The sequence below is a fragment of the Balaenoptera borealis genome, assembly GCF_965194805.1.
Source record: "Balaenoptera borealis genome assembly, chromosome: 21".
NCBI lineage: Eukaryota > Metazoa > Chordata > Mammalia > Artiodactyla > Balaenopteridae > Balaenoptera > Balaenoptera borealis.
The window spans coordinates 11,231,331-11,250,510 of NC_138880.1; the positions used below are offsets into that span (position 1 = coordinate 11,231,331).

The 19,180-nt window shown below is 42.0% G+C and overlaps 1 long non-coding RNA gene across 2 annotated transcripts in view; it reads right to left on the reverse strand.

The window, feature by feature from the left end:
* The window catches only part of LOC309619668, a 42,419-nt gene that overhangs the window by 22,378 nt on the left and 861 nt on the right, over positions 1-19,180 (reverse strand). The window contains exon 1 of one of the 2 annotated variants that reach the window (XR_014239127.1): positions 2-19,179. This is a non-coding gene — a long non-coding RNA (uncharacterized lncRNA). Of the gene's footprint in view, position 1; position 19,180 lie in introns of those variants that run through there. The other variant, XR_014239128.1, reaches the window with a different exon arrangement.

Genomic DNA, 19,180 nt, shown 5'->3' on the forward strand with positions numbered 1-19,180 from the left:
CCTTTTGCCTGTGGTTGTGGCTTGTGTCCGTTGGCCCTTTTCTGCCAACAGAGGGAACAAAGTTCTCGAGCTGCCTCTTCTCACTTTCCCATGCTCAGAGCAAAGATACATGTGCACAAAGGTGCCTGATCCTTGACAAGAATTCGTATTTATTATTACCTGTTCAGCATAGGTTAGGACTAACATCAATATGCTTGAAGACCTGACTGAGTCAGGCTCATTCACATGATTTCTAGAATATTTTTAAAGAAAGCTGATGTATGGCACCACAGCATTTCAGCTACCAAGACTTGTCATTCATAGAATTCTCCTTGTAATTCAAGCCACTGAGCTCTTAACACAGGAAAGGTCCACATTGCTACTATAGAGGCTTGATTTCTTTCTCTGATTAGACTTTTTTTCTTACCCACTAGCTGATAATCACTGACTCATCCTACCCTGTGTACTACATCTAGAAGTATTGTTAACTTTTTATGTTCCCAGCTGCACTCAGATCTGGCACCCATGCCCTCCAACAGTGCTCTGTCAACGTCTTAAAGGGGTGCTGAGTTGATCGTGGGTTTGCAAAATGGGTGGAGAGAGCCAGGAACAATTTTCGTGGCCATCACAAGCAGGGAGCAGCTGGGCTGTGGTTGGGCCCCGCTCAGTGGAACAGGGCAGGGCCAATGGTCATCCCAGCATCTCTTATTTTTTCCTCATACTGCCAAGATTTTATTTTCTTTTAAAAAAAGTCATTTGAGACAATATCTCAGAAGTAAAATGCATTATTGTTTGTCTTTAACAACAACAAAAAAAAATCAGTGCTGCAGTAAAACAGAACACAAACTCATGTGTTTCCCCAACTATGCTGCTTAGGAACGCACCTTCCACTTCCCAGAATGTCTTGAGCAAAGTCTAGTGTAGTGGTGGGTCACAGACATACAAGAGATGCCTATGCTTCCAGAGGAGCCAGACCTACAGGTTAGGTGTGTTGCCCTCCCAGCCCTGCAGTTGAGCCATGGAGCCTGTGGGCACAGTTGGTGCTCATGGCAGGGCAGACCCGAGATGCCCCTTGGGCATCTGACAGTCCTGGTGAAGTTGTCGCTACCTGTCTTGGTGGCGTCCTTTGCCCCACGGTGCGCCTGTTCTTGCCACCTCTTCACACGCTGAGAAGTAACTGCTGCTCCTTAGAGCCTCTACCGTTGGCAGCTCGTTGCTGCCAACCCCGCAGGGTTGGATCTCTTCACTGAGAGCACCAGTTCCTCCCCTCCAGGTGGGCCTGCTTGCTTCAGTGCAGGGAATGAATGCATCTCCCAGGCGAAACAAAGAGCCCTCCCTCTAGCTCCTGCCGCGGCCTCCTGGTGGATGCATCACGGGAATGAGGTGGGAAACAGGTGGTCTCCAGGTGGGCCTCAACCTCTCCAGCCCCTCCCCACCACTTCCCTTCATCTCAAGGAAAACTCATCAGTGTTGGCGTATTCTGAGTAAAATGTTGGCACCAGAATGTCTGTGTTGCAAATTGGAATAGCACTGTCCTGACCTCAAAACGATGGTAAGAACACCTTGTGTTACCTTTGAGGCTTCAACACAGCTTGGCAGAATGGTGTTACAGCACACAGAGACAGGAACACTGGGTATTTTTTGGCTGATCAGGTGGAATTCGATCAATAGCTGATCACAAGTTAAATAGTCACAAGTCCCAATTTTATAGTCATAAATGTGGTCTTGTTACTCAGTTCAGAGTTTCTAGAGCATCTGCTGCCTGGGCCAGGCACTGTGCCAGGTGCTGGAAGACAGGACAGCCCTTGCCTTGGGGAAGGGCATAAGCACACTAATTTGGGTGAGGAGCTCATATGGCAGAGAGACTCTTAGCTCAGCCGGTGTGGAAGTGACAGCAGGGGTGCCTGCAAGGAAACATTACGAGAGCTGGAGCTTGAGAGAGTAACATGGAGAAAAAGACACAAGGATTAACCGCCGTGGGTGCCAGAGAGTGCAAAGAATTCATGTGAAGTGGGAGCGCGGAAGGGTTGGGGGTTAGAGAGTTCTGTGTAGTGCAAGGAACCTGGGACTTGACAGGGTGAGAATCCTAAAGTTTCTTTAAAACCTGCACCCATCAGTTGGGAGCAAAGCCAATGATCTTATCCATGCACACAATATTCATGGGCAACTACTGTGCTTAGTACTATTCCCATTACTGAAAAATTTGACTCTAGACATGTTTCAAAGGGTAAAAAACGGAAAGAAGCTGGGTGATAATCATACAGACCAGGATTCCGACTTCAATGAGCTTATCTATGGCAAGCAAACACCATCAATCATTCAAAAGATAAGCACTTGCCTACCAAGTTCTTTCACAAAATACATTTTGCTTTCCTTTCTATGTATATCCCTCTGAGTCTGGGATCAGGAAAAGAGTGTTGGAAAGCAAATAAATGGCTTACTCATAATTACACAGACATAAGCATCAGAACCAAGGCACAAACTCCGTTTGTGCAGATCTAAGCATCCTTGGCTTCCATGCCCCACATAGCTCTGGCAGCAGATTGCTCGCTATGAAGATACTCAAAATAGCAGGTGCTTTTAGTTCCTGGGCTGATGCAGTTGGGAGGACAGGAAACCCAGGTAACTGTCAAAGGATTTGTGCTTGCCATTATCCAGGATTACAGATTTTTTTAAACTCTGCAGTGGATTGCTTCTTTTAAAGAAATCTTATGTGGATCTACCATTGACAAAATGGTTAATTAAAGTGGGGTGAGAACTCAGAGCAGAATTTGAAAATCACTGACTTGGAGAGAATGGGGCAACTGATGTTGAAGAATTGTGCCCTCCAATGCCCCCTTTCTCCCATCAATTCCTCCATCCCCACTGGGGCTTTTCCCCCTTCTCACTAGGACCTTTGATTCCTCCCCAGTTGTGCCATGTTTTCCCCACAAGTCTAACCCATCCTCTGACTTCCATCCTACCACCCTCTTCTATCTCCCTGGGCATCGGAATAACACCTGGAGTGCCCTTGACCTTATCACTCACAGGTGAATCTTCTGTTAAAGCCATATACACAGATTCAGAGGGCCAGATGTGACCAAACTGGAGGCAAGAAGGACAAACTGATGACCAGTCATGCAAGCTTGTACAACAAAGCCATTCATGGGAAAAGAGACTAGCTGTTTACGATGCCCCAGGCCAACAACGGCATTGGATTCCTACTGATCCGAGTTTAAAAAGCATCATGAGCATTTAGCTCCTTCCCTGATAAACTGGCAGACTCTGTGGACAAGGGAGGATGTCACCGATGTCACCTTCGTGCTTTGTCATGGCCCTGGATCCTGTCTCCATGTGACAGTCTCAGCTGTAAACTAGGGCCTGTGCTCTGCAGACAAAGGGGAAGCTAACAGCACCTGGAAGCCCAAGAAAACGTGTTTGACGGCTTCTGACTGTTCATCACAATCTATCACCTCTCCACTGGTGCTGCAGCTCAGCACATTTTTCTTTCTCTTTTTTCTTGTTTCTTTTTTTTTTTTTTTTGCCACACCTCTCGGCTTGCAGGATCTTAGTTCCCCAACCAGGGATCAAACCCGGGCTCTCAGCAGTGAAAGTGTGGAGTCCTAACCACTGGACCGCCAGGGAAGTCCCAGCACATTTTTCTTATCCATCCTCTCTCTTCTCTCATTCCTTTTTACTCCCTCTTCCTCTCTTTACCCTCTTTTGCTTCATCCCAGACTATTCTCTGATACGACGGAGAGCCCCAAAGCCATTGCAGAGTCCTCCTGACAGGCCATCATTGTCATGAATGGTTCAAAAGAAACACCAGTTCCAAAGGGTTTATACCCAAATGATTGTGTAAGCAACCCCAGGGACCACCTCTGAGTTTCCATATATTTAATATTATACATGTTCATTAAGTCTCAAGCAGGCGGCTGATATCCTCAAAGGCAGAAATAGAATCCATGGTGATGCTGATACATTAAAGACACGATGCAATGTGAGAGAGGCTAAAAAATCCAAACCCCAAAGAAGGAAAAACCAGGTTTGCATCAGTGGGAGAAATGGGTCTGGAAGCACAGTGGCTGTCAAGTTGGGCATAAGTCAGAAAAAAAATCCAAACAAATCCAAAGTGCAATAGTACGACTATACCCAGCCAGGGAGTCATCCTTCTGGCCTTCTTCAGTATTGAGCAGATCTCTATGGGATTGTTTTGCTCAGATTTTATGTCTGCAAAAAACCAGAAGCTATAAAAAGTACCATGAGAAAGCAGCTGGAGTATTTTAAGCGTGGATGGATAAAGAGCAAGGGGCAAGAACTTAGTGGTGACCTTCAACATTATGCTGTAAGCATGCATCTCCACCACAAACTCAGACGTTCCAGAAATGTATAGTTTTCTTTAAGTTGTCTTTGACCCTGAGTCACAGACTTTCTCTCCATCTGCAGTGCTTGCCTTCCTCCCCAAATTATTCATGAGTCAGAGTCTTACACAGATCAACCCTCTCCCTCCATCCTTCTGAAAACACTATTTAACCATGGAGAGGTCCATTCGCTGGTCCCCAGAGACCCTGCCTCTATCACTGGTTTTGTGCCCCGTTTGCAGTATGGGAAGCTTGCTGCGATGTCAAGGGCCCAGTTTGTCCATGTCCCACACAGCTGCCTCCACCGGCACCATCTCCTGGGTGCTATCTAGGAGCTAAGGTGCAGATTCCCACTAACCTTGGGACCGGCCACCTTTTTTTTTTCCAAGAATGTATTCAGATGTATTATTCACAGTATTGAAAATATGTTTACAGATTGAAAGGCAGAAAGTCTCAAATCACAGTGACAAAATTCCAAGTCAAAATATTATTTGCTAGTAGATATGAATTTAATCATCTAGAGTGATTTCAGGGAATCCCATATAAATCTTAGACTGACAACATTTTATTTTCATTCTTAGCTTTCCATTTATTCATGCCTGTTCTCTCCAGTTACTGGCTAATTAAAAGTCTTACTATTAATCTATGTTAAGATTTTCTAGTTCAGGGCTTTTTCAACATCAGAACAAGTGACATTTGGGACTGGTTCTTTCTTTCTTGTAGGGCTGCCTTGTAGGATGTTTAGCAGAATCCATGGGGACCGCCCATCTTTATCCTTTTCAGATTGGAAGTGTTAGTTGTAGAGTCAACACCTGCATTCTACAATGAACGTTTTGCTATATTTGTTTTATCCCCTATCTATCCATCTAGCCTTAATCCAGGTACTTTTCAATGCATTTCAAAGCAAGCTTCAGATACCAGTACATTTGTTGTACAGGTAACTTAAATTGTACAGCTAACTATTTTTTTTAACAAGTGAACTGAGTATAACTGGAAATCTACCTCGATTGTGAAGAAGATAAGCTTTTCTGATAACTTGTGGATAAATTTTGATGAGTGGCTCTGACTCAGGCTGGTTTGAGAAATAACTCAGATTTGAAATCATTTTATACCGAAAATGCGGTCGCGGTGGAAAAGCATCCTTCACTGCCTCAGGTAGCGTCTCACCTTGCTAAATTATATGTTGGGTGTCCAGGCAAAAAGAGAGAGAGGGTGAGAGAGACAGAGAAACACATCAGAAGTGTCAGACATCCTCCTCTTACTGCACATATTAACATTTCTTGCACAATTACCCATGGAACATTCTCATTTTGGACTCTTTCCACACCCTAAATTTAGCAAGCTAGAATTATCTTTTAAGCGCCACTTGAAGCAACCTTTTCGAAAGGAAGACACTGAGGAGGGGGAAATCTGCATTTCTTTGTGGTTAGGATGCAATGGCCTCAATTTATTTATTTATTTTATTTATTTATTTTTTAAAATTTATTTTTGGCTGAGTTGGGTCTTCGTTGCTGCGCGTGGGCTTTCTCTAGTTGCGGTGAGTGAGGGCTACTCTTTGTTGCGGTGTGTGGGCTTCTCATTGCGGTGGCTTCTCTTGCTGCAGAGCACAGGCTTTAGGCGTGCGGGCTCAGTAGTTGTGGCTCACAGGCTCAGTAGTTGTGGCTCACGGGCTCTAGAGCGCAGGCTCAGTAGTTGTGGCACACGGGCTTAGTTGCTCCGCGGCATGTGGGATCTTCACGGACCAGGGATCCAACCCGTGTCCCCTGCATTGGCAGGCGGATTCTTAACCACTGCGCCACCTGGGAAGCCCAATGGCCTCAATTTAATTTTGCAAAGAAGCAGACTCCTCTATTGTACGCTGAGGATAGAGCAAAGACAGTGCCCCAGCAAATTCATTGCAGGTGTGTAAGACTAAAAACTTATACATTCAGATTGAGAAACAGGCCGTGCATTCCAGGCTTTGTGTGTTCTGGCCACGGTGCACACTGAATTGAATAATTGCTTTAACTGTGCCAGGTGGATTTCATTATTTAAAAGGAATTCTGAGTGTTTAATGACTAAAAAAGTCTTTAAAATGAGATCTAAGGACTCTCACTTTTTCATTTATATACTTTGAAACACGAAAATCTTCATATAAAATCTGTTTTTTTTTTTTTTTTAAAGTGAGCCGTGCCTCACTTTATAGAATAAAATAAATTAGAAGGAATTTCTTTAAAGTCTGGTTTACAAAGAGCAATGCATGTAGCTAGCACGGATCAAGAAAGAGCCATTTTGAATGAACAATTTTTGTCCATAGTTATTCATTCTAAAAGGGGTAAGGGCTCAGTAGTTGAGAAACAAAAGATTCACTGGTAGGAGTCAGTGATGAACTGGGGCTGTGTTTTAGGAAATCAGGGGCCCTCTCCCTTCTGTTCCTCATTATGAGGTTCATTTGTATAGTGGAATAAACAAAGCCAGCATTGGAATCCAAAGAATGGGTTTTAAACCCAACTCTGCCTCTAATTAGCTGGGAGGCCCTGGCTTTGTTTCTTACTCTCTTTAAGCTTCGCTTTTCTCCTCTGTAAAATGGAGATCATAGTAACTGCCTCAGAGTGTGGTCAGGAAGAGTATATAAAAGAATGCATAAATTGGGAGATTGGGGTTGACATATATACACTAATATGTATAAAATAGATAATTAATAAGAACGTGCTGTATAAAAAAATTAATTAAATAAAATTCAAAAATAAAGAATGCATAATAAAGGCTCAAAGTCATTCTCAAATATAAGCTCTTTTTATTTCTAAAGTCAAGTCTCCAAAAATAAGGGGGCTAAATGATAGGTCTGCAGAAATAAGAAAGCTTGTGTATTTCCCCTAGTTGTCCTAATGAATACAGCATCCTTTATGGAGCATATACTATGTTGCAGGTGCTGCATTCATTTTGCATAAAAAGGATTTGCTTTACTTCCCTGGGCATAGCTGATACCTACTGAACATGCCATTTGTAGAGAAGTCTGATACGGATAATTGTACTTAGAGTCAAATGTTGAAAAGTATATATTTCAAAATTTTCCTATTTATTCAACTGCCAGCGCATATTAATTGAGTGCCTACTATGTGCCAGCCACTGTTCCCTGTGCCAACACACAAAAACCAATATGGTCCTTATTTCTAAGACACTTACAGTCTAACAGGAGAGACAGAGACTAAACAAACGTTAATATATACATGTGCCAACCATGAAAAAGTATGCAGTGCCTTCCTGAATTAAACTGGGAGGGGGTGTGGAGGTGAGTCCAGGAAAGGCCTTTCTGAGCAAGAAGCATTTAAGCTGAGACCAGAAGAATGGCAAGAGTTGGGGAAAGACCGGACAGAAGAGCATCTGTGAGAACTTTGAGGCAAAATAGAGCTTGGCTTATTGGAGAACAAATTCCATGTGGTTGGAACTTAATGAGGGGGGGGGAAGACAGTACAAAACGAGGTTGAAGGGACACAGGGGTCAGATCATGTAAGGGCCACGGAGAGGAGTTTTAATTTATGATAATGGGATTTAAGAACAGAAGTGACATTGTTTGAGTTAGTTGTTTAATGGAGATGGAGTGGTGGATAAGAATGAAAGCCACAGGCCAGCTGGAAGGGAGAGAATAACAAGGATGACGGTCAGGTTTTTGGCTAAATGACTTGGTGGATGGAAGAGTTATTCAATAGGAATGAGATTATAGAAAGAAAAGCTTTGGAGGCAAAGGTTCAAATTTCAGTTTAGAAATGTTAAATTTAGGGAATTCCCTGGTGGTCCAGTGGTTAGGACTCTGTACTTCCACTGCAGGGGGCATGAGTTCGATCCCTGGTCGGGGAACTAAGATCCTGCATGCAGCACAGTGCGGCCAAAAATAAAAAAAGAAGAAAAAGGAAAAAAACAAGAAATGTTAAATTTACCCATGAGAACTACAAAAGGAGATAGAGGTAGAAATTTGAATGTGTGATTCTGAAGCTCAGTGGTGGGTATGGGCTAGACGTCCACAGTGGGGTTTGGACACATCAATGGTGTTGAAGGCCGTGGGAAGCATGAGATCACCTCAGGAGACAGGGTTGGCAATGCAAAAAAGATCCCTGACAAGTTCTGAGGAACTAGAAGCTTTCAAGACCAGGAGAAAGCAGAGGATCCAGGAAAGGAGGAGTGACAGAGAGATGGAAGGACAACCAGGAGGGGTGGGCTGACCACAAGCAGGAGAAGAGAGTGTTAAGGAGAGGAAGGTCAAGAGCCAAATGTTCCTTAGAGACCAGATAAGAGGGATATGAAAGTGCCCACTGAATCTGGCCATAAGGGGGCCACTGATGGCTTGAACGAGAGCAGTTTTGCTGGATTCGGGGGGTGAACGCATGCTTGAGTGTGTTGAAAAGTGATTGAGAAGCAAGAAAGAAGCCACTCCTAAAAAGCTGAAAAGAAATAAAAAGTGAATCTAAATGTATATCAAGTTGGTCACATAGCCATAAAGAAAAAGAAATTTATTTCACGTGATTGGTGGAGAGTCTTGCCTCCGTGTTGATGGCGGCTGACTCATCAGGCTGGTGGGTGCTAAAGGTTTGAGTGGCCATGGCAATTTCTTCAACTAAGACAGCAGTGAGGTTGGCCGCATCCATTGCCTTCCTTTCATGAACCATTTCCCTCTAGCATGCACTGCTGTTTGAGAGCATTCGACCCACAGCAGTACCTCTTTCAAAACGGGAGTCGGTCCTCTCAATCCCTGTCATGACGTTAGCAACTAAGTTTACTTAATATTCTAAATCCTTTGTTGTCTTTTCAACAATCTTCACACCATCTTCACCAGGAGTAGATTCTATCTCAAGAGACCACTTTCTTTGCTCATCCATAGGGAGTAACTCCTCAACTGTTAGCTTTTTTCATGAGATTGTAGCAATTCAGTCACATCTTCAGCTCCACTTCTAATTCTTCGAGAATTACCAAAACGTGATGCCGAGACACACAGTGAGCAAGTGCTGTTAGAAAAACGGTGCTGATAGACTTGCTTGATGCAAGGTTGCCACAAACCTTCAATTTGTAAAAAACGTTCTATCTTTAAAGTGCAATAAAGCAAAAAGCAACAAAACGAGGTCTGCCTGTAATAAAATTAGAGAATTGCCATTTTGTAACCTCTAATAAAGCAAAGATCATCTATGGCTGTTAATGCCACCAGGGTAGAGATTGATAAGGAACTTTATATCAGATATTTCTCTTATCAATAACAGTGGGAAATTACATGCCTCCTGTGATACAGTCAGTACACAGCCCCGCCCTCCAAGACTGATCCTGAATGTAATCCTGCCTCTAGATCCAACTAGCTCTTCATAGGAGGTGGGGGAGATAGAGGAACAATTTAAATGACACCAAGAAGAAGCAATCTGCTGAATTCAGAGTTTGGGTCCTTTTACAGAACAAATGGCCCTCCTTCTTCAATGGCCTTTTTTTTTAAAAGAGTGGGGAGTATTATAAAGTTTTAAAAACTTAAGAGAGGGCTTCCCTGGTGGCGCAGTGGTTGAGAGTCTGCCTGCCAATGCAGGGGACACAGGTTCGAGCCCTGGTCTGGGAGGATCCCACATGCCGCAGAGCAACTGGGCCCGTGAGCCACAATTGCTGAGCCTGCGCGTCTGGAGCCTGTGCTCCGCAACAAGAGAGCCCATGATAGTGAGAGGCCCGTGCACCGCGATGAGGAGTGGCCCCCGCTTGCCACAACTGGAGAAAGCCCTCACACAGAAACGAAGACCCAACACAGCCAAAAATAAATAAATTAATTAATTAAAAACCAAAAACAAAACAAAACAAAAAAAAAATTAAGAGATACAACCAGGTGCAAACTTTCCATAATTAAAAAAAAAATCTAAGTGAATGGTAAGTGGAGAGTTGGAGACAACATGAATATGTTTGTTGTTTTCGTTTTTGTTTTAAGACATTTTGCTGAGCAGAGAAGTAGGGTGGTAGCTCCAGAGGAAAATGGCATTAGGGAGAATTTTTTTTAATTTTTACATTTTTTTGATGTGGACCATTTTTAAAGTCTTTACTGAATTTGTTACAATATTGCTTCTGTTTTGTGTTTTGGTTTTTTGGCTGCAAGGCATGTGGCATCTTAGCTCCCCAACCAGGGATTGAACCTGCACCCCCTGCATTGGAAGGAGAAGTCTTAACCACTGGACTGCCAGGGAAGTCCCAGGGAGAATGTTTTAATGGTGGAATAGAGTGAGCCTTTTGGAAACTAATGGGAATGATGGAGTAGAGAACATAGGAAGGTCATGCCATTGGAATGAGGTCCTTGAGGAAAAACAAGTGGGCAGGATCCACACCCCTTGAGGAAGGAACAGCCCGTGGGTAAGATGTTCTTAGATCATATACTACCTTAATAAAAGAAATGATTGTAGAAATATTAAACTGACAGCACAGACACAGAAAGGAAGCTAAGCAAACCTAGAATTTTAGGAGGGAGAAAGGTATATTGGAGATGTAATGGACTCTTGTCACAGTGAAAGCCAACTCATTTAGTCAAATTTTCAACATGGCTACGACTTTTGTTATTTTGATGGATATTCCATGTTTACAAGATTCTTTTGGTTTATAGCTCTCTATACTGTTTCAAAAGAATTTCGGTTCATTAAGAGCCATTTGGTGCTTGTTCTACAAATTTAATGAATATATGAACCTTCAAAATAATTAGTATATTCTTTAGCCAAAGAGTTAGAGTCATAATCAATGTTAAAAATTTTAGGGCTTCCCTGGTGGCGCAGTGGTTGAGAATCTGCCTGCCAATGCAGGGGACACGGGTTCGAGCCCTGGTCTGGGAGGATCCCACATGCCGCGGAGCAACTAGGCCCATGAGCCACAACTACTGAGCCTGCGCGTCTGGAGCCTGTGCTCCGCAACAAGAGAGGCCGCGATAGTGAGAGGCCCGCGCACCGTGATGAAGAGTGGCCCCCACTTGCCGCAACTAGAGAAAGCCCTCGCACAGAAACGACGACCCAACACAGCCATAAATAAATAAATAAATAAAATTTTTTAAAAAAGAAATAGTTACTTTAAAAAAAAAAAGTGTCCTCCCTACATCCAGAGGGACACAGAAAAAAAAATTTTATAGGCTCATATGCAAAAGGATCTAGTGGTCACCTCACTCTCCACGGGTATTCAGGGTTGTAAACATTATATTATCATTTTTCTATTTGGCCTATAATCAGAAATGTCACTCTGCTGCAAGCAGTAATCTTACAGTGTGTTTGCAAATCCTATTATTAACCATGTTTAGACCATACGAACCTTGAAAGACATGACTGGAATACAGTAAAGCTGTAATCACATCATTTTTTACTCTTAGTTGAATGAAAGGGAGCAAACATTTCTTTTTTACTTTCTCTCATTTTTGTTTTCTTTATGAAGAGGTTTTCACCTTAAATCGTCAATCCTATGGTCTCTGAAAAACTCAGAGGTATTACTAAATGTTTAGCCACAAAATCTCTGGAATTTACTGCATTCTTCCATTTCTCCTTAAAAGAAAGATTTAAAACTCTAATCTCTTTATACGTAACCACATTCATACATAATTTTACATAAGTATAAAAATATAACCACATATATACTTTGTAAAAATATGCGGTCATTTTTTCTTTCTGTTTGGTTTGGTTTTGCTGATCTCCTCCATCTTCCTCTGTCCCTTCTTTACCTCACATCAGCACCCAAGTTTGTCTGTGCAGAGAACCTGGGATGTAGCCTCGCAAATGTCCTCCTTATGCAAGTATTCTTAGACCTGAAGGCATTCACTTTTTTTTGTTGCAGCACACGGCATGCGGGATCTTAGTTCCCTGACCAGGGATGGAAACTGGGCCCCCTGCATTGGAAGCGCAGAGTCTTTTTTTTTTTTTTAATTTTTTAAAAGATTTATGTATTTTATTTATTTATTTTTGGCTGTGTTGGGTCTTCGTTGCTGCGCACGGACTTTCTCTAGTTGTGGCGAGCGGGGGCTACTCTTCGTTGCGGTGCGCAGGCTTATCATTGCGGTGTCTTCTCTTGTTGCAGAGCACAGGCTCCAGGTGCACAGGCTTCAGTAGTTGTGGCTTGCGGGCTCAGTAGTTGTGGCACAAGGGCTTAGTTGCTCCACAGCATGTGGGATCTTCCCGGACCAGGGCTCGAACCCGTGCGCCCTGCATTGGCAGGTGGATTCTTAACCACTGTGCCACCAGAGAAGTCCTGGAAGCACAGATCTTAATCACTGGACCTCCAGGGAAGTCCTGGCATTCACTTTTTAAGGCATTGTCTTATAACTGGGATATCATGGCATCTCTTGCATCTTACACTCATCACCGAGCAATGTCTTGTGGAAACTCCTCCTGGTCCTCTGGCTTAGCTCCACTTTTTATTCTTTTAGTAAATAGCTAGATGATTCCCCAGTGGGGATGTGTCCTTGATGAACCTTCACTTTGTTTTCAGGTTTTTGCCCTATGAACAGTCACACAAAGAACCTACTTGTTCATCCTTGTGGTCTTGAACCCATATCCTTACATAGAGTTATTTGCATCTGATAGAGTCTCAAGACTACAGTTGCCACTGAATTCATATATTCTTTTAAGGGATGTTGGCAGATTGGTTTCCAAAAGCTGGAGGAGGAGAGTCAAGGAAAGGAAGCCAAATGTGGATAACACGCCTACTCCATGAATTTAAATTGTGTGGATTGAATGAAGGGACAGGTGCAGAGTAAAGACCAATACAGTTGACAATTATTACTAGTTCTTTTCCTAAAGACTGTGGGCTCCCCAGGTCACCACCTGGGTCTCTGCTGGTGGAGGGCATTCACGAGGTACACAGTGGGAGTGACATTTGGGATTGTATACCTGGAGGGTCTACAAAAAAGGGGTAGAACCGGGAAGAGCAAAGCCTTGGGAGTCCAACGGACTCAGCTTTAATTGCATCTTTACCACTTTCCACTGTGAGATCTTGGGCAAGTTTCTCAGCTTCTCAGAGCTTCAGTTTCCTCATCTGCAGGATGGAGATAATGATGCCAGCCTCCTCGGGTGGCTGTGACGAGGAAGCAACGGACTGGAGGCCCTGAGCAGAGTGCCTGGTGCTCCTTACAGGTGCCACTTTTTCTCAGATGCCTTCATTATGTCTCTTCCCCCAGCAGACGAAAACTTGTTGAAGGCGGGAACTGCATCGAATTCATCGCTGCATTTTCCCCCCACCCTCAGCTGCATGACATGATCTTAGTTCCCCAACTGGGGATGGAACCCACAACCCCTGCAGTGCAAGCTCGGAATCTTTACCACTGGACCATCAGGGAAGTCTCCTCGCTGCATCTTTATATATCCAGTCCCTCACTTGGTTTTCCCTTCTACCAACTACCTTAAGGTCTTTTGCCCAGTTAAACCAGCATTGATTAAAAATGAGAGGAAGAACAACAATTCTTTTATTATGGAAAATATCAGACTTCCACTATGATAGAGAGACTAATATAAAGAACACCCATGACCCACTCCCACATTCAACATTGTCAACACATTGATGACCTTTTGGTTTTTTGCTTTTTTTTTTTTTTTTTTTTTTTTGGCTCTGCCTTGTAGCTTGTAGGATCTTAGTTCCCCAACCAGGGATCGAACCCAGGCCCTCAGCAATGAAAGCACGGAATTCTAAATAAATAAATAAATAAATTAAAAAAAAAAAAAAAGGACTAGAGTATGGAAAACTCCAAATCTTTAAAAAAATAAAAAAAATAAAAAAAATAAAGTGAATCCCAGATATCACATGATATCAATTGTTAAATACTTGTGTAAATTTCCAGTTGCAGTTCTCAAAGTGTGATCTGGAGAACCCTGAGGGTTTTCAACACCCTATCAGGAGGTCTGCCAGGTCAGAACTATTTTTATACTAATATTAATATATTGTTTGTCTTTTTCATTCTCATTCTCTCATGAATGTATGGTGGAGTTTTCCAACACAGACTGAATGCAGCAACAGATCTGAGAATCCAGCTTTCTCCTACTAAACCAGGTATGAGAGTTGCAAACTTTTACCGATCTGTTTTAAAAAATGTAAAATAATGCTACTCTTCTCTATTTTTGTCTTTTTTTTTAAACTTTGGGTTTATTTATTTATTTATTTATTTATGGCTGTGCTGGGTCTTCGTTTCTGTGCGAGGGCTTCCTCTAGTTGCGGCAAGCGGGGGCCACTCTTCATCGCGGTGCACGGGCCTCTCACTATCGCGGCCTCTCTTGTTGCGGAGCACAGGCTCCAGACGCGCAGGCTCAGTAGTTGTGGCTCACGGGCCTAGTTGCTCCGCGGCATGTGGGATCTTCCCAGACCAGGGCTCGAACCCATGTCCCCTGCATTGGCAGGCAGATTCTCAACCACTGAGCCACCAGGGAAGCCCCCTCTATTTTTGTTTTGTCTTGAAAAATATAACCACTTTTCATAAAAATAAGTTTTTAGTTAACAGGTAATGGGTTCATTGTTGCTATATTTAAAATAATTAAATGGATATATTAAAAATTTGTCAGTTTTATTTTCTAACGTAGAAAAAATATATCTATCAAAATATTTAATGTAAAGAAAGCTCTTTGGGATCCTCAATACTTTTTAAAATTAGTTTTTAAACTGATATTTAATTCACATAGCATAGGATTCACCACTTTACAGTAGAATTCGGTAGGCTTTAGTATACTTACAAGTTGGGCAACCATTACCACTAGCTAATTCCTGAACATTCTTGTCACCCTAAAAAGAAGCCCCATACCTGTTAATAGTCACTGTCAATTCTTCCCTCTCCTCAGCCCCTTTCTGACTCCACTGATTTGTCTATCCTGGACATTTCATATAAATGAAGTATTTTGTGTCTGGCTTATTTCACTTAATATAGTGCCTTTAAAGTTCACTCGTATTGCAGCAGATATCAAAACCTCATTCTTTTTTATGGTTGAATAATATTCCATTGTACCTATATACCACATTTTGTTTATCCATTCATCAGTTCGTGGACTTTTATGTTGTTTTCACTTTTGGCTATTATGAATAATGCTGCTAGGAACATTAGTGTCTAAGGTTTTGTATGAATACATGTTTTTAGTTCTCCTGGCTACATACCTAGGAATAGAATTGCTGGGTCATACGATTAACTCTATGTTACTCTATATTTAACTTTTTGAGAAACCATCAAACTGTTTTCCACAGCAGCTGCACCATTTTACAATGCAACCACCAGTATATGAGTGTCTCACTATCTCAACATCCTTACCAAAATTTATTTTCAGTGTTTTTGATTCTGGTCATCTTTGTAGGACTCAATAATTTCTAAAGCGTATAAGGGGTTCTGAGGCTAAAGTGTTTGAGAATTGTTTTTCTAACAAATAACTTTAAAAAAACATGAAAGCATTTTTTGTAAATAACAAGTTCATAGAAACAGAGGACAGATTAGTGGTTGCCAGAGGTGGGGAAGGATGCAGGCAAAATGGGTGAAGGTGGTCAAACGGTACAAACTTCCAGTTATAAAATAGATATGTACTGGGGATGTAGTGTACAGCACGGTGATATAATTAATAAACACTGCATTGTATATTTGAAAGTTGCTAAGAGAGTAGTAGATCTTAAAAGTTTTTATCACAAGAAAAAACATTTAATTGTGTGGTGATGGACGTTAACTAGACTTCTTGTGGTGATCATTTCACAATATATACATATATTGAATCATTACATCGTACAGCTGAAACTAATATGTTAAAAAAATAAACATAATAACACTATCAAATTAACAATAATTTCACAAAGTTTTGTGATACTGGGTAAACAAGCTTGCCTAGGACAGACCCAATTTACACCTTTGTACCAGCATAACTATTAAAAGTGTCTCCTTTAACTCTCAATATGCCCTGTTTAGATGACAAATTATAATTATATGAACACCCTGTAACAGAACTATGTTCAGATTTCCCCAGTTGTCTTAAATATATCTTTTTACAATATGTTTATTGAAAACAATATCCAACATCGCATTTGATTGAGGTGTCTTTAAAAACTATATCAATTCTCTCTTCCACTCCATTTCTTTCATGCTAGTTATTTATTGAAGAAACTGGGTAATTTGTGGAATTTCCTGTATCCTTAGCTTGGCTGATCATATCGTCTTGGTGTCTTAATCTGTCTCTGTGTCCTTCCTATTTCTTGCCATTTTGTAGTTAGATCTAGATGTTTGATTAGGTTTAGGGTCAATTTTTGTGCAACAGTATTTCATAGATGGTGTGTATATACCGTTGCATTACATCAAGAGGCACGCAGTATCTGGTTGTCTCACTTTTAGTGATGTTAAGATAAATCGGTGGGTTCAGGTTTTGTTAGCTTGATCCAGCTATTATAAGATTCCCATCAATGTTCCACTTCATAATTCTAATAGCCATGAATGATTGTTGCCTAGGCCCAGTGCTTCATTAGGACCTGTGAACAGTAACTTTCTAATTCTACTACTTCTGTGTCATTTGTTGCCCTTACAGACTATTTGGATACCATGAAATATATAGCAGAATAAATGCTTGAATTTTTCCTTTTACCAATTTTCAAAAAAAAAGAGTTGGTTCCTTAGGTGATCCAAGCATGAATGATGATTTTTTTTTCTTTGTTAGTATTACTGTGAATGAATTAATGGATTTGTATATATTAGATTATGTTTCAATCCATTAGTCATTATTCTTTTTTTAAGCCCAAACTGTTCCACTTTGGCCAAAGGGTGCCCCTTCAACCTTGCTCTTGGGTTCTTTTGACATCACCTCAGGAGTATTTGATAGCTACTTTGCTTTCTGTCATAATAAAATGCCACAAGCTCATCTTACACAATCCTTGCTTGCCCCCGTTCTAAAATCAGTCATTTCCTAAAGGAGTCCTGGTTCTTCTTAGCGGGCAACGGCATTTAGATTATGAATTTGGACACTAGGGCTGCTCATAGCCATTGGATTGTCTCTGCTTCTTGGCCTTTTCAGTGGACACAGCTAGGATATATGTATTTTGTAGACAGAGAAAAATTAATCAGGAATTCATACTACCATTGTCAATTCAAATTTTTGCTTATAGAATTTACATCTAATTTCATTGATTTGATACCTGTTATCTCTTTATCTTTCACTGCAGACCTTGGTTTCTAACAACACTAAGATACTTACCTCCTATTTTATATACACAGATATGTGTAAAATATACATGCGACAGCATATAATTAACAATACCGGTATTATTACTAACAGTTACTATTACTAAATGCAGTTTGATTTCTTTGCCATTCCTTTCTGTTCTGAGGATAAGTCCCACTAAGGATATACAGTCAAAATCATGAGTTTTAAAGTCAGTTTCTTATTTTTCCATGCAGTTATGCCAGTAACTTGAAATATACTTTGATTCATGACTTTCTTTTTCTTTTAGGAAATACTTTGCATTTTCTTTTAAAAAATAATTATGTAAAGTACTTACATGATGCCAAAGTCAAAACTATAAGACAGAGTATATGGAAAGAAGGCTAGCTTCCACACCCATTTTTTTCACCTTGTTCTTTTCTTACATATAACCCTTTTTTTTATTAGTTTGTAATTTAGTCGGCCATTGCTGCTTCTTTAAAATGTGAGCAAATGCACCACACCTTTCTTAGGAGAGAAGCAACATATACATGGTCTCAGCCTTGCTTTTTTCACTTAAACAATATATCCTAGCGTTCCATGGCCTCCACAGAGATGGTCTTCATTCCTTTGTACGGCGGCACAGAACTGCATTGTGTGGCTGTACCGTGCTTTATTCAGCCAGTCCTCTGTGGATGGACATATGGGTTCAACAAACATCTACTGCATAACTAAATTGTGCCAGGCACTGCAGAGCAAGGCATGGTGTCTGGCCTCAGGAAACTCAGAGTGTAGAGGGGGTGAACGCTTGCAATACAAGTACTTTCCTAAGGGAGTGAGATCTTGGATCCACTTAGCACAAAGGGCACGTGGAACAGGGAAGACAGTGTCCCACACAGGAGGGATACAGTAAATGTCTGTGGATTGCCATCTTGCTCCCATAGGGGTGAATATCTGGGAAATCTTGATATGGGAGAATCCCCTTGGGAGGAGTTTTTAATCAATGTTTGAAATTGCTTAGAAAATCATGAGTGCCACCAGTTGGTCGGAGAACGGAAGACCAAGGGAAAGACATAGAGAGGAAGGGTCCTAACCATAAAATTCCCCTGAAAAGATAAAATGTAAGTTAATACAGAAGCTGTGGTTTAACAATAAGAACTAACACCTGTATAAAATTTACCACGGACCAAAAATTGCTCTAAGCCGTTTAAGTATATTTAACTTTAACAATTCTAAGTAGTAGGGACTCTTACTACCCACATTTTACCTTTAAAAAAAATTCAGGCACGGAGAGGGTGCCGAACTTTCCATCAAGGTCACAGAACGGGCGAGGGGCGGGTAGCAAGGAAGCACTTGCAGTCAAGACCCGCAGATAGAGTATCTGTAAGCGGTGCCGTCTCGAAGGCGGGACGAAAGCCCTTAAGTCTCCCTTCACTCCAATAGCCCCCTGGGGACCAGAGCCTACTCTAGACACCCCCCCGGCGCGGCCCCTCCGCCCCAAGATCCGAAAACCCCGCAGGTCATGCTCTAGACGCCTTGGGGGTCGGAGACCAGAAGAATTCTAAAGCCCAGAAGCAACCTGCGGGACGGGGGGCGGAAACTAAGCCGGCCGCCCGGGCAGCGTGGGTTTGAGCCTCGGCCGGGGGCCGCATGCCGCGGATGCCTCCCCGAGAAGCGACAAGACCTGCTCTCCACCTCCTCCCCGTGTCCGCCGCCCGTTTCTCAGCGCTCCCGCCCACGCCTTGGCGCAAATACAGTGTGCTT